The 14,202-nt window shown below is 34.5% G+C and overlaps 1 long non-coding RNA gene across 1 annotated transcript in view; it reads right to left on the bottom strand.

Moving 5' to 3' along the window:
• Positions 1–1,050: 1,050 nt before the first annotated feature.
• Positions 1,051–14,202, bottom strand: part of LOC147363275 (uncharacterized) — a 270,612-nt gene continuing 257,460 nt past the window's right edge. Inside the window, exons 4-5 of the long non-coding RNA XR_015135935.1 lie at positions 4,801–4,877; positions 1,051–3,234 (exon numbers count right to left, since the gene is read on the bottom strand). This is a non-coding gene — a long non-coding RNA (uncharacterized LOC147363275). The remainder of the gene's footprint in view (positions 3,235–4,800; positions 4,878–14,202) is intronic.

Genomic DNA, 14,202 nt, shown 5'->3' with positions numbered 1-14,202 from the left:
ATACGCTGCTGTCAATTTGGCCTCACATATCTGCATTCATATATCCCAGGAGTTTAAACAAATAGGCAGAGGCTTTTCATTGACACAATGTCTGTTCAAATAAAAAAATCTGCTGAAAAGAGAAAATTTTAATTCAAGCATCCTGATGTTTAGCTTCCCAGTAGGCATTTGGCACCACTGAAACAACACATCTGTATGGCTAAAATTGCTCCCTTTTCCTCTGCATTGTCTGGCAGGGCTTTCCGAAAAGCAGACCATAGTGGAATCACTTTACCAAGTTCCAATTCAGAATTCAAATCATATTCCCTATATGCTATTCAAATGTCTTATAGAATAAGATTATGGGAATACATAACTAGATAAATGACTAGTACAAGTCACTCAGTCGTGTCTGACTTTTTGCGACCCCATGCACTGTAGCCTACCAGGATCCTCTGTCCATGGAATTCTCCAGGCAAGAATACTAGAGTGGTTGCCATTCCCTTTTCCAGGGGATCTTCCCAACCCAGGGATTGAACCTGGGTCTCCTGCATTGCAGGCAGCCTCTTTACAGTCTGAGCCCGAGATAAATGACTGGATAATAATAAAAGAATGAATAATTCATATACATGAAAGGTTCAGGTAGTGATTATCACACACAAGGTCCTGTTAAGTCAAAAAGAAATTCCTGTATCCAATATAGCATCTCTACCAGAATGAGTAAATAATGCTTTATTACTCCAAAGGTCAATATGATATTACTTAGTCTGACAAATTCTAATAGTTATAGCACAGTTATTAGAGGCAAAGTCAGAGATGGTAGTAACAATTTTGACCCTAGAAATTTCAATCCTATTTTCCATGAGCTAATCAGAGGAAGGTATACTGCCTCTCTTCAATGTCTTCAATATGATATATTCGGGTTGCTGTTCAGAATATATTTCTCAAAATCATATGTGCTATTAACAAATACTCATGGGGGATTTAAAAGTATGTTCACATATTTCTCAACATGTTGTGATCCATCCTGTGGTTTCATCATAGATTCTGTGCATTATATTGCTGTGCAATATAACATTTAATTTTCATAAGGGTACTGACCATTAGATTACTAGAACCCTTGTTTATAATAAATAGAAAGTTATATATATATATAATATAATAATAAAATTTTAAATGCTTATATTTTTAAAGATTTCTCTTTGAGAATCCCAACTATTACAGAGCTCTCTCCTTAATTGTTTATTTATACTAGAACCAATCATGTAAGACCTATTTCCGTGTAACTGCATATTACACTTCCTTTATATGGCTTACTTAGCATCTATTAACAACTCATCTTGGCCACATAGTAAGAAAGAATATGTGCACTTTATAAAAGTAGAGAAACAGCATGAATATTACCGTAAGCTGTCCACAAAAGAACCAGGAATGATGCCAGATATACATTTGGCTGACCAGGACCTGATTTGTGTGTGCATTTCTGGTAAAAATGGATAAATGATGGAATACTGATTCAGCATCTCAACTGCTCTATTTCTTCTGACTTTGATTATAAAAATATAGCAAAAAACACAGCTAATTCATTCCTGCTGTCTCCCATCTACTTTTACCTTAGCCCAGGAAATCCCAAAGTGTGAAACTCAAAGACTTTAAAGATTTCAATAGGATAAGCTTTCATTTAGAGTGAACCTCTCAACTTATACTTTACACAATTATTTTTACTGAAATGTTACATTTAAGGTACTCTTGATTGTTTCCTTTTTACCAATTCCTTAAGTTTGTTTAAAAGGTGATTACAATCATATTATTTCAGAGGTCATTCCATATACAATTGAAGAGTCAGAAAAAATCCTTTGCAATACATTGAAAGCAATATTCGTAATTCATTCTAATGTATGGATGAATGATAGTTATCTTGGGCAAATAAGTATTTTAGAAATACTGGTAAAACTCTCAGAAAGGAAAAATAAAAACATCCAGTGAAAGTACATACTTCTGCTTTTAAAGAATATAGAAATCATTTGCAATTATTTAAGAAAATTAAATTTTAATTTATATTTAGAGAATTTGTTTCAGAAGCATGTTTATCATCCATTAGAAAAACACATTTCTGTTCTATGATGTATTATTTGTAAAATATGAGAATATAAATAGCAATTTCATGTTTTCCAAAGCACTTAAATTTTAAGTAACCAACATACGTACTATTGTATATGTTTGAAATACTTATGTTGTCTCTGTTACTTATGTTGTCTTTTCTCAGTAAAAAATACTAATCTCAAAAAATTCTTTGTTTTTTTTTTTCACCTTTTCTATCTATAATCAGTTTCAAGTGGGAAATCATTCTTGGAATTCATACTTTAAAGTAGGAAAAAAGGAGAAAACTTATAAAATACTTTGTGGGTTAAAATTTGTATCCTGGTCAGTAAATTTTATGACCTAAAGCAAGTCCCTGTGGTACCATTTGTTATAGCTAAAATGATTGGAACTGGGGGCCCATGACACTCTTACCTGTTTCTGTAGATTTATTGAAAATTAGCAATTCCATTTATATCTCTGAGATTTCAGGGATTACACTGTTATAGACTAGAAAATTGATGGATTTATGAGTCTACTGAATCTAGTTGTACCGACTAATAGAGCAACTGAGAAAATTTAGGGGTCTGTACTCCGAAAGGAGTTAACCTTTGGATAAAGAAACATTTTTCAAGCAGAATGTGAGAAATTACTGAATCCATAAATTGTCATTGCTGCACAGTTGAAGAGAGAGCGAGAGCGAGAAAGAGAGAGAGAGAGAGAGAGCAAGAGCGAGAGCGAGAAAGAGAGAGAGAGAGGGAGACAACAGCACATTTAACTTTTGTATGAGAAACAAAAGTTACCCAAAACACTATGACTTTAGTTTGCTAATATAATTGATTATGGGGTATTTACTGCTGAATTGTAGTATTTCTTGGCTGTGGATTTTCTTTTCAGTTGTCTTGTTCAAACAGCAGGACATCACTTATGGAAATTTCCATAACCCCTTGAATCGAAGATCACATATCCCTCCTAATCTTCAGCACTGTCCCAGGCACAAAGCAGACATATAATTGTTGTTTGTGGGTTTTGATAAACCAGATAAATACATAAATACATATTGACTGCCTGTGATTTATGTTAATACCAGAGATGTCAGCTCAGATTTCAAATAATTCTATGGAAATGATTTGCCTCCCAAGGAACTTGACCATGTCTTCTATGTTAGAAAGAGGTCTATGAAAAAAAATAATAAATAAAAAAATTAATTAAAAAAAAGAAAGAGGTCTATGTGTTTGAAATTTTATTAGATGTAAAAGTTTATTGAATTATAGTCTGATGGTACGTATTTGTGAAATTCTTACTACTTTTTTCCTTGTTTTACTATTATATTTAGCCAAACAATATATAAGTAAATTATAGTAGATCTGACATTAAACTTGTTCATACAGCATGGATCTGATGGGTCCAGGTTCATGCTGAATCAGTGGTTAGGTATTTATAATACCCTTCCCAATTTTAAAGGGTACTGAAGAAATGACAAAAAAAAAAATATATATATATATATATATATAGTGCAATCCCTACCATTAAAAAACACTAAAATATTTAATGCAAAAAAAAAAACTTTACCCACACTTGTGTGTACATACATATACACACATATAAATACATAAATCTATATGTATACATATATGTTTATATGTTGATAACATTTACACGTAAGGAAACAGTCTTGGTAATAGAAATGCAGAGCATCATCTGAAGATGGGGCAGATATCCTGTAAGTAATAGGCCTTAATTTGAGGCTGGTAAGATAATGTTTCCTTGAATGGAGCTGAGTGAGGGGAATGTTTGAAGTAGTGGGGAATTTCTAGCTTAATGTATACAGATCATAATGAAAAAAAAGTGGGGGCGTTTTGGTTGTGTAATTTAGAAACAGTTGGCAGAAATTAATGTGGGGTGATCAAAAAGAAAAGAGAGTAATTTAATAGTTACATCCCTTTGTTAATAGCACTCTTCTAGTTGTCAACCTGACAGCTGAAATACCTGTAGAAAAACTGAGACAAATCTTTTTAAGCATTTCTGACCATTGTCGTGGAAGAATGATATGTAGAGTCTAAGCAAGGTGCATTTAGAATTTAGCATATTCAGTTTCAACAGGATGCACCTAACTGTATTCTCCTACCATTCAGCCTCCTTACTTCCTCCAGGTATCCTGTGAAAATTAAACTAGAGTATTTGGACTTGGTTTATTTACCATTTATATCCATTACAAAATTTTTTCTTAGATTGATACTGAGAGTTGACAAATGAAAGTATGTAAGAAAAAATAGGAATGAACTCAGTAGTTCCACAAACACCTTTTTGAAACAAAGTCTACATAATTTCTTTCTCCATTAAAATTCACAACATGAAAGCCAATTTTTGTTTTGTTAATAACAGATGAAAATTGTTTTTTAAGGTCTTTACATGCCAGCATATCACCTTTTCCCTGGTCTAATACTAAGTGACAGCCCTGTATTGAGCAATTTTAAACCAGGTCTTCGATTTACTGCAGACATGTCGAAATTTGTGATAAGTGAAATAGATATTTAATGACACCTAATGTGTAGTGATACAGCATACTATGGGTGGTTTGGCTTAGAAAAGACTTGCAAACATTATGCTACCAAAGCAGCGAGCTGAAAGCTTAGCATAATTTCTTTCCATAAGATATTCAGCTGCAGAAAGATTTCATAACAAAAAGATCAAGAAAATAATACATTCACTTGAGAATGTGAAAATTACCTTGGAACTTACCTTGCTATTTGCATTCCATCTTGGAACATGCCAAGGTGTTTGGAACTTAAGTTTTACTTTCTGTTTAGTGAAGGTTCCTAGGTTTCAAGAGAATAAATACTTATTTCTGAGCAAGGATACTTCTGAATTTAAAAAAGAATACACAATTATTCTAAATAATCATCAGAATATTAATATAACACTATGTCCATATAACTCTATGATAAAATATCCTTCATTTTATGTAGCTAATAGATTGTTATCTTTAGATCAAAATATGTATATGTATATACACATGCATATATTAGAAAAATATAATAAATAAAACATAAAAATCACTAATGGTGTGTTCCTGCTGAGACTTTGATTTATCTATAAACTTACATAAAAAATTAGATATATATGTATCTTATTATATATATATATATCTTATTTATAGATCTTATTTTTCCTACAGATTGAATTTTCAAATATTTAGGAGACTCTAACATGGACTTACAGCAACCTCTACCCTTAAAGAACAGTCTTATTTTATATAGACATCATCTTTCTAGAGGGAGAAAATATAAGCAAAACAGTGGGAGAGGAAAGGAGCATTTGCCCAGCAGGTTAGATCAACTACAAATATGCTGACAAATAACAGGACAAGGGGTCTCAGAAAAGGAGGAATAGACAGCAAAAGAGTTAAGTATCGATAAATAGATCTGTTTGCATCAAACAGAAATAAATCGATAATTAATTCAATTGAGAACAATAGTTAGATCAGAAAATTTTGCAGAAACAGACTGTATTTATTGAGAGAAAAGTTTTTATCTTATTCAATTGAGATTAAGAGGCCTGAGTATGATCCCACTCACACCAATGCACAGATCATCAAAACAGAAGATGAATAAGGAAACACAAGTCTTAAATGATATATTAGATGAGATAGATCTCATTGGTATCTTCAGGATATTCCATCCAAATGCAGAAGAATACACCTTCTTCTCAACTTCACATGGAACATTCTCCAGAATAGACCACATCTTGGGTCACAAATCAAACCTCAGTAAATTTAAGAAAATTGAAATCATATTAAGCATCTTCTCTGACCACAACACTATGAGACTAGATATCAATTACAAGAAAAAAAAAAAAAACCTGTAAGAAACACAAACACATGGATATTAAATAACACATTTCTATAACCAACAGGTTACTGAAGAAATCAAAAGGGAAATCAAATTATTTCTAGAAACAAATGACAATGAAAACACGACAACTCAACAACTCAAAATCTATGGAATGCAGCAAAAGCAGTTCTAAGAGGGAAGCTTATAGCAATACAATCCTACCTCAAGAAACAAGAAAAATGTCAAATAGACAACCTAACTTTACACCTAAAACAACTGGAAAAGAAGAACAAAAAACCCCCAAAATTAGTACAAGGAAAGAAAACATAAAGATGCAAGCAGAAATAAATGAAAAAGAAATGAAAGAAACAATAGTAAAGATTAATAAAACTAAAAGCTAGTTCTTTGAGAAGATAAACAAAATTGACAAGCCTTTAGCCGGACTCATCAAGAAAAAAAAAAGAGAGAAGAATCAAATCAACAAAATTAGAAATGAAAAAGGAGAGGTCACAATAGACAATGTAGAAATATCAAGGATTATAAGAGACTATTATGAACAACTACATGGCAATAAAATGGATAACCTGGAAGAAATGGAAGATTCTTAGAAAAGTTCAATCTTCCAAGACTGAACCAGGAAGAAATAGAAATTATGAACAACACAATTATAAGCACTGAAATTGAAGCTGTGATCAAAAATCTCCCAAAAAGCAAAAGCCCAGGACCAGATGGCTTCACAGAATTCTATCTAACATTTAGAGAAGAGCTAATGCCTATACTTCTAAAACTCTTTCAAAAAACTGCAGAGGAAGGAACACTTTCAAAATCATTCTACAAGGCCACCATCACCCTGATACCAAAACCAAATAAAGACAACACAGAAAAATAAAACTACAGGCCAATATCACTGATGAACACAGATGCAAAAATCCTCAACAAAATTTTATCAAACAGAATTCAGAAACACATCAAAAAGCTCATACACCATGATCAAGTTGGGTTTATTCCAGGAATGCAAGGATTCCTCAATATACACAAATCAGTCAATGTGATTCAAGATATTAACAAATTGAAACATAAAAACCATATGATCATCTCATTAGATGCAGAAAAAGCCTTTGACAAAATTCAGCACCCATTTATGATTAAAACTTTTCAAAAGATGCCATATATGATAAGCCTACAGCATACATTATTCTCAGTGGTAAAAAACTGAAAGCATCCCCCATAAGATCAGGAACAAGACAATGCTGTCCACTTTCACCACTACTATTCAACATAGTTCTGGAAGTCCTAGCTACAGCAATCAGAGAACAAAAAGAAATAAAAGGAATCCATATCAGAAAAGAAGTAAAGCTCTCACTGTTGGCAGAAGACATAATACTATACATAGAAAACTCTAAAGAAAGTATCAGAAAATTACTAGAGCTAATCAATGAATTTAGCAATGTTGCAGGATACAAAATCAATACACAGATATCACTTGCATTTCTATATACTAACAATGAAAAAATTAGAAAGAGAAATTAAGGAATCAACCCCATTCACCATTGCAACAAAAAGAATTAAATATCTAGGAATAAACTTACTTACCTAAGAAAATTATAAGACACTGATGAAAGAAATCAAAGATGACACAAACAGATGGAGAGATATTCCATGTTCCTGAGTAGGAAGAATCAACTGTGAAAATGACTATATTAAAAAATGCAATCTACAGATTCAATGTGATTTCTATCAAATTACCAATAGCATTTTTCACAGAACTAGGACAAAAAATTTCACAATTCATATGGAAACACAAAAGACCCCAAATAGCCAAAGAAGTCTTGAGAAAGAAGAATAGGAACTGGACGAATCAACCTTCCTGACTTCAGGTTATAACACAAAGCTACAGTCACCAAGACAGCATGGTACTGGCACAAAACAGACATATAGATCAATGGTACAAGACAGAAAGCCCAGAAATAAACCCATGCACCTATGGATATCTTATTTTTGACAAAGGAGGCAATATACAATGGGGTAAAGACAGCCTCTTCAATAAATGGTGCTGGGAAAACTAGACAGCTACATGTAAAAGAAGAAATTAGAACACTTCCTAACACAATGCACAAAGATAAACTCAAAATGGATTAAAGACCTAAATGTAAGACCAGAAACTATAAAACTCTTAGAGGAAAACATAGGCATAACATTCAATGACATAAATCATAGCAAGATCCTCTATGACGCACCTTCTAGAGTAACAGAAATAAAAACAAAAGTAAACAAATGGGACCTGATTAAACTTAAAAGCTTTTGCACAAAAAAAAGGAAACTATAAGCAAGGTAAAAAGACAACCCTCAGAATGGGAGAAAATAATAGCAAATGAAACAACTGACAAAGGATTAATATCCAAAATATACAAGCAGCTCATACAACTCAATATCAAAAAAACAAATGACCCAATCAATAAGTTGGAAAAAGACTTAAACAGACATTTCTCCAAAGAAGACATATAGATGGCTAACAAACACATGAAAAGATGCTCAACATTGCTCATTAATAGAGAAATGCAAGTCAAAACTACAATGAGATATCACCTCACACCGGTCAGAATGGACATTATCAAAAAGTCTACAAACAATAAACGCTGGAGAGGGTGTGGAGAAAAGGGAACACTCTTGCACTGTTGGTGGGAATGTAAATTGATACAGCCACTATGGAAGACAGTATGGAGATTCCTTGAAAACTTAGGAATAAAACCACTATATGACCCAGCAATTCTATTCCTAGGCATATACCCTGAGGAAACCATGGCTGAAAAAGACACATGTATCCCATTGTTCATTGCAGCACTATTTACAATAGCTAGAACATGGAAGCAACCTAGATGTCCATGGACAGATGAATAGATAAAGAAGATGTGGTACCTATACAGAATGGAATATTACTCAGCCATAAAAATGCATTTGAGTCAGTTCTGATGAGGTAGATGAACCTAGAATCTATTATACAGAATGAAGTGAGTCAGAAAGAGAAAGACAAATATCATATTCTAACGCATATATGTGGAATCTAGAAAAATGATACTGAAGATTTATTTACAGGGCAGCAGTGGAGAATCAGACATAGAGGATAGACTGATGGACATGGGGAGAGGGGAGGAGAGGGTGAGATGTATGGAAAGAGTAGCATGGAAACTTACATATCATATGTAAAGTAGATAGCCAATGGGAATTTGCTGTATGGCTCAGGAAACTCAAACAGGGGCTCTGTATCAATCTAGAGGGGTGGGATGGGGTGGGAGATGGGAGGGAGGTTCGTAAGGGAGGGGAAACATGTACACCTATGGCTGATTCATGTTGAGGTTTGACAGAAAACAACAAAATTCTATAAAGCAATTATCCTTCAATAAAAAAATAAATTTAAAAAAATAAGAAAAGAAAAAAAAATTAAAAGGCCTGAGTATGGCCAGATTTACTATGCATGGGAATAAGGAAGGATTTTCTCTTCTTTCCCCACTTTTTAAAGAAGGTGGCAGGGGGTGGGATGGGCACAAATGAAAGGAAGAAGGAAGAGATGATAAAGATGGAGCCATGAGACTGCAGAATATCACATTATCGTTTGAAATCCTGTTTATAATTTCTCCTCTCCAGCACTCCCTGCCCACCTGTCTTCAACAGAGACTATGAGAAGACACTATATTAACTGTGAATGAGTTCCTGTGGAAACCAGGGAAAGCAATGCGATGTAAGTCCAGGTGGTTCAGGATAAAAATGGAATACAGCTGAAGAGAGCATAATGAAGTAAGATGTAGAATCTCAGAGGAAGCAAGCAGAAGGCTTCTGGACTCCCACAGAGCAATGGACACAGGCTTAAGTCAAATTTAACTGAATCACCAAGGGACAGAGTGGCCCTAGCTGAATGCAGGCTATGCATTTATATTGATTCATACCCTATGTTGGTCACCAACCATGTCCCCTTTGCCACTAACACATTATTATTGACTTCATAATGTTATTATGATAAAGTATTATAGGTTTTACATCCAACCCTTTCTATTTATTTCGTTTTTTTTTTTTAATAAAATAGTATTTGTACATAAATTAGGCAAACAAGTCTCTCTCACTGGGATGGAGGGAATGCCTAATCTTGGGTTGAAAATGTTTACAAGTCACAAGGATACACCTTGGCAAATCTCTTTGGGATAATTTGTATTAATTTCCACTGTCACCAGAAGAATATAAATGTATCTGCTTCATTACACCATTACTAACACTAGTATATTTTAATAGCATTTTACTTTTTAACATTAAAAATACATTTTAATATATATTTAAGGTGCTTTAGAACAGTTTCAACCCTCCTCTTTTCATTTATTTATTTTTGGAGGCTAATTACTTTACAATATTGTATTGGTTTTTACCATACATTGACATGAATCTGCCACAGGTGTACATGTACTCCCCATCCTGAACCACCCTCCCACCTCCCTCCCCATCCCATCCCTCTGGGTCGTCCCAGTGTACCAGCCCTCCATGCACCTATGGTCACCTTATCTTCGACAAAGGAGGCAAGAATATACAATGGAGAAAAGATAATCTCTTTAACAAGTGGTGCTGGGAAAACTGGTCAGATCAGATCAGTCGCTAAGTTGTGTCCGACTCTTTGTGACCCCGTGAATCGCAGCACGCCAGGCCTCTCTGTCTATCACCAACTCCCGGAGTTCACTCAGACTCACGTCCATCAAGTCAGTGATGCCATCCAGCCATCTCATCGCCTGTCGTCCCCTTCTCCTCCTGCCCCCAATTCCTCCCAGCATCAGAGTCTTTTCCAATGAGTCAACTCTTCGCATGAGATGGCCAAAGTACTGGAGTTTCAGCTTTAGCATCATTCCTTCCAAAGAAATCCCAGGGCTGATCTCCTTCAGAATGGACTGGTTGGATCTCCTTGCAGTCCAAGGGACTCTCAAGAGTCTTCTCCAACACCACAGTTCAAAAGCATCAATTCTTCGGCACTCAGCCTTCTTCACAGTCCAACTCTCACATCCATACATGACCACAGGAAAAACCATAGCCTTGACTAGATGGACCTTTGTTGGCAAAGTAAGGTCTCTGCTTTTGAATATGCTATCTAGGTTGGTCATAACTTTCCTTCCAAGGAGTAAGAGTCTTTTAATTTCATGGCTGCAGTCACCATCTGCAGTGATTTTGGAGCCCAAAAAAATAAAGTCTGATAGTTTCCACTGTTTCCCCATCTATTTCCCTTGAAGTGATGGGACCGGATGCCATGATCTTCGTTTTCTGAATGTTGAGCTTTAAGCCAACTTTTTCACTCTCCACTTTCACTTTCATCAAGAGGCTTTTTAGTTCCTCTTCACTTTCTGCCATAAGGGTGGTGTCATCTGCATATCTGAGGTTATTGATATTTCTCCCGGAAATCTTGATTCCAGCTTGTGTTTCTTCCAGTCCAGCGTTTCTCATGATGTACTCTGCATATAAGTTAAATAAGCAGGGTAAGGATATACAGCCTTGACATACTCCTTTTCCTATTTGGAACCAGTCTGTTGTTCCATGTCCAGTTCTAACTGTTGATTCCTCACCTGCATACAGATTTCTCAAGAGGCAGATCAGGTGGTCTGGTATTCCCATCTCTTTCAGAATTTTCCACAGTTTATTGTGATCCACACAGTCAAAGGCTTTGGCATAGTCAATAAAGCAGAAATAGATGTTTTTCTGGAACTCTCTTTCTTTTTCCATGATCCAGCGGATGTTGGCAATTTGATCTCTGGTTCCTCTTCCTCTTCTAAAACCAGCTTGAACATCAGGAAGGTCCTGAGGATATAATCTCTGCCTCCACAAAACTTATGTTCTATAATCAGAGAGTGAAAAATGATAAGAGCAAAATATGGTAAGGATTAGAGAGTAACGAGAGAGAAGCCTGATGTGGGGGGGAAATAGAATGAAAGTAGGTCAGAAGGGTAGTCTGGATCTCATGTATGTTGGAACCAGCTCAAGTTATTGCACGGATTTCAGAAATTTTGTGAGCCTATTGTTGAACCATTGGTAGCTTAACATGACCTACAGTGGTAATGTTTACCTAGAAATCAGCAAAGTCTACACATCAAGACTCCCTTCCCTGAGAGAGCCAATTGTTAAATATTTGCCTACACAGCAGCTGCCTAGAGCATAAGGTTTCATAGGTATGATAACGTACTGAGATTACAAATTTGGAAGAAAACTATGGGAGAGATGTATGCATGTCAGTAAATAATCTCTCTGGCTACTGCATTAAAAAAAAAAGATGGTGGTGTGGCAAGAGTGAAAGCAAAGAAAACTTTAAGAATGCTTTTGCAGTTATTACTGAAAATTACCCAGCTGAATAAACCAAAATTCATGAATCTTCCAATTATTCATAAATGAGACATCTTGAGCAGATTTATATGACCTAAATCAGAGTTGTCTGAAAACAAACCTTTGGTATCAATGGCATGACTCCGAGAAATCCATGGCCTTGGATGGCTGAGAAATGCTCAAACTTCTCTTTTCAAGGTTCTGGAGTATTTTGCTGATTGTTAGTGGACATTGCTGGCCCACTGATAAACTCTGGGTCACAAAGTAATTGTTTTCAATGTATATTTACTCCTAATGAAGTTTTAAAATACATCAATGCTACATTTGTCCTAAAACTCTCAAAGGAAATGCTCAGACGTTCATAAAATTTAGACAAGATAAAGGAAAAACAAGGAGTTTTTGAAGTTTCTGAACTTACCCCCAAGCTCTCATATTTTTCTTCCTGAACTTCTTTGGGTAAAGAGAAATGGAGAAAAGGAGGATGGAATTGAATATAACCATGTTCCAAAAATTTCCAAATCTAGACTCTAGGGATGGAAGCCATCCAAAGAATCAAAGAAATTCCTCCTCTTAAAGAATTTCTCAGGCATCAGCGGTGTATGATTAAAAGATCCTCTGTCTAATGTAGTGGTCATATTACTATTAGATGTGATCCATATGTCTTAGCTAAATATGTCAAGTTTACAGCTTACCTGTGATTATTGGTAATATGTTGCTATTTGTTTTGTTTTGCTTTTCTGTTAATACAGAGAAATCAGTCATGGTACTGACATCTTTCTGAAAGAAAGATACTATGTTTTTTTCTTATATTTAAACCTTTTGACTGAAGTATATTATACATAGCGGTCAATGATTATTCACCTGCTGTTACTAGCATTAAAGTCAAGAATATTACCAGCATCTCAGTAAGCTCTACATTACGCTCTGTCACTCCCTGTGCAAAATTAATCACTCTCCTAGCTTATACCATGTCACATCATATTACTATATACTAATACATCCTTCATTCTCATTGCTTTATGATAATACACTGTTAAGAATACCCCAAGAGAATTTAATACACTATACTGTTTATTGATGTGGGTTACTTCCTATATTTACCTTTATAAGTAATACTGCTGTGAACACTCTATTAAATGTCTTTTCAGGAACAAATAAACATATTTCCTCTGGACATATCTAGAAGTGGAGTTGATGTGTCAGATTGTATGCACATTCCACTTTGCTATATATTATCACATAGATTTCAAGAATATTTTCACCATTTACACACCTCAGTTGTGTAAGAAAATTCCAGTTGCTCTAGATCCTAGCCAATATTTGGTATTATCAATCTGTTAATTTTAATGCTATTCTGGTGTGTAAATAATGATGTTTTGCCATTTACATTTTTGTTTCCCTGATTATTAACAAGCAGTTGCTTCTGTATTTATTGACTAGGTATACATCTTCCTTTGTAAGTGCCACTGAAGTCTTTTGAACATTTTTCTTTTGAGTGATCTTTTTTAATTGATTTGTTGATTTGTTAAAGTTCTTCATTTTGTCCTGTGTGACATGTTTTTTTCATTATTTTAGTTACATCATTTGATAAAAAAATATTCATTTTTAATTCAGTACATTTTTTTTTTCTTTATAGCTAGTATTTCTGTGTCCAGTTTAAGAAAACTTTGTATATCTCAAGATCATGAAGATGCTCAACTAGGTTTTCTCATAGAAGTTTACTGATTTTTCTTTCACATCTAGACTGGTGATCCAACTAGAATTCACACTTGTTTATGAAGTGAAGTACAGGTCCAAGGTAAATTTTCTCCTATATAATTATTTAACTTTCCTAGGGCCATTTATTGAAAAGAACATTCTTTTCCTACTTCACAGCCTCTACCATAAATCAGTTAGCATATTTGTATGAGTCTGTTTCTGGCTGAAACATTGTGCTGATTGTTTGTCTCCTGGCTTCCAGTGTTTCTGTGTG

Source organism: Bos grunniens, chromosome 11 (genome assembly GCF_055505025.1).
Source record: "Bos grunniens cultivar Pamir isolate PY7600 chromosome 11, Bosgru_T2T1.0, whole genome shotgun sequence".
NCBI classification, from domain to species: domain Eukaryota; kingdom Metazoa; phylum Chordata; class Mammalia; order Artiodactyla; family Bovidae; genus Bos; species Bos grunniens.
The sequence above is the reverse complement of the archived record's forward strand: the minus strand, read 5'-3'. Positions and strand labels throughout refer to the sequence as shown.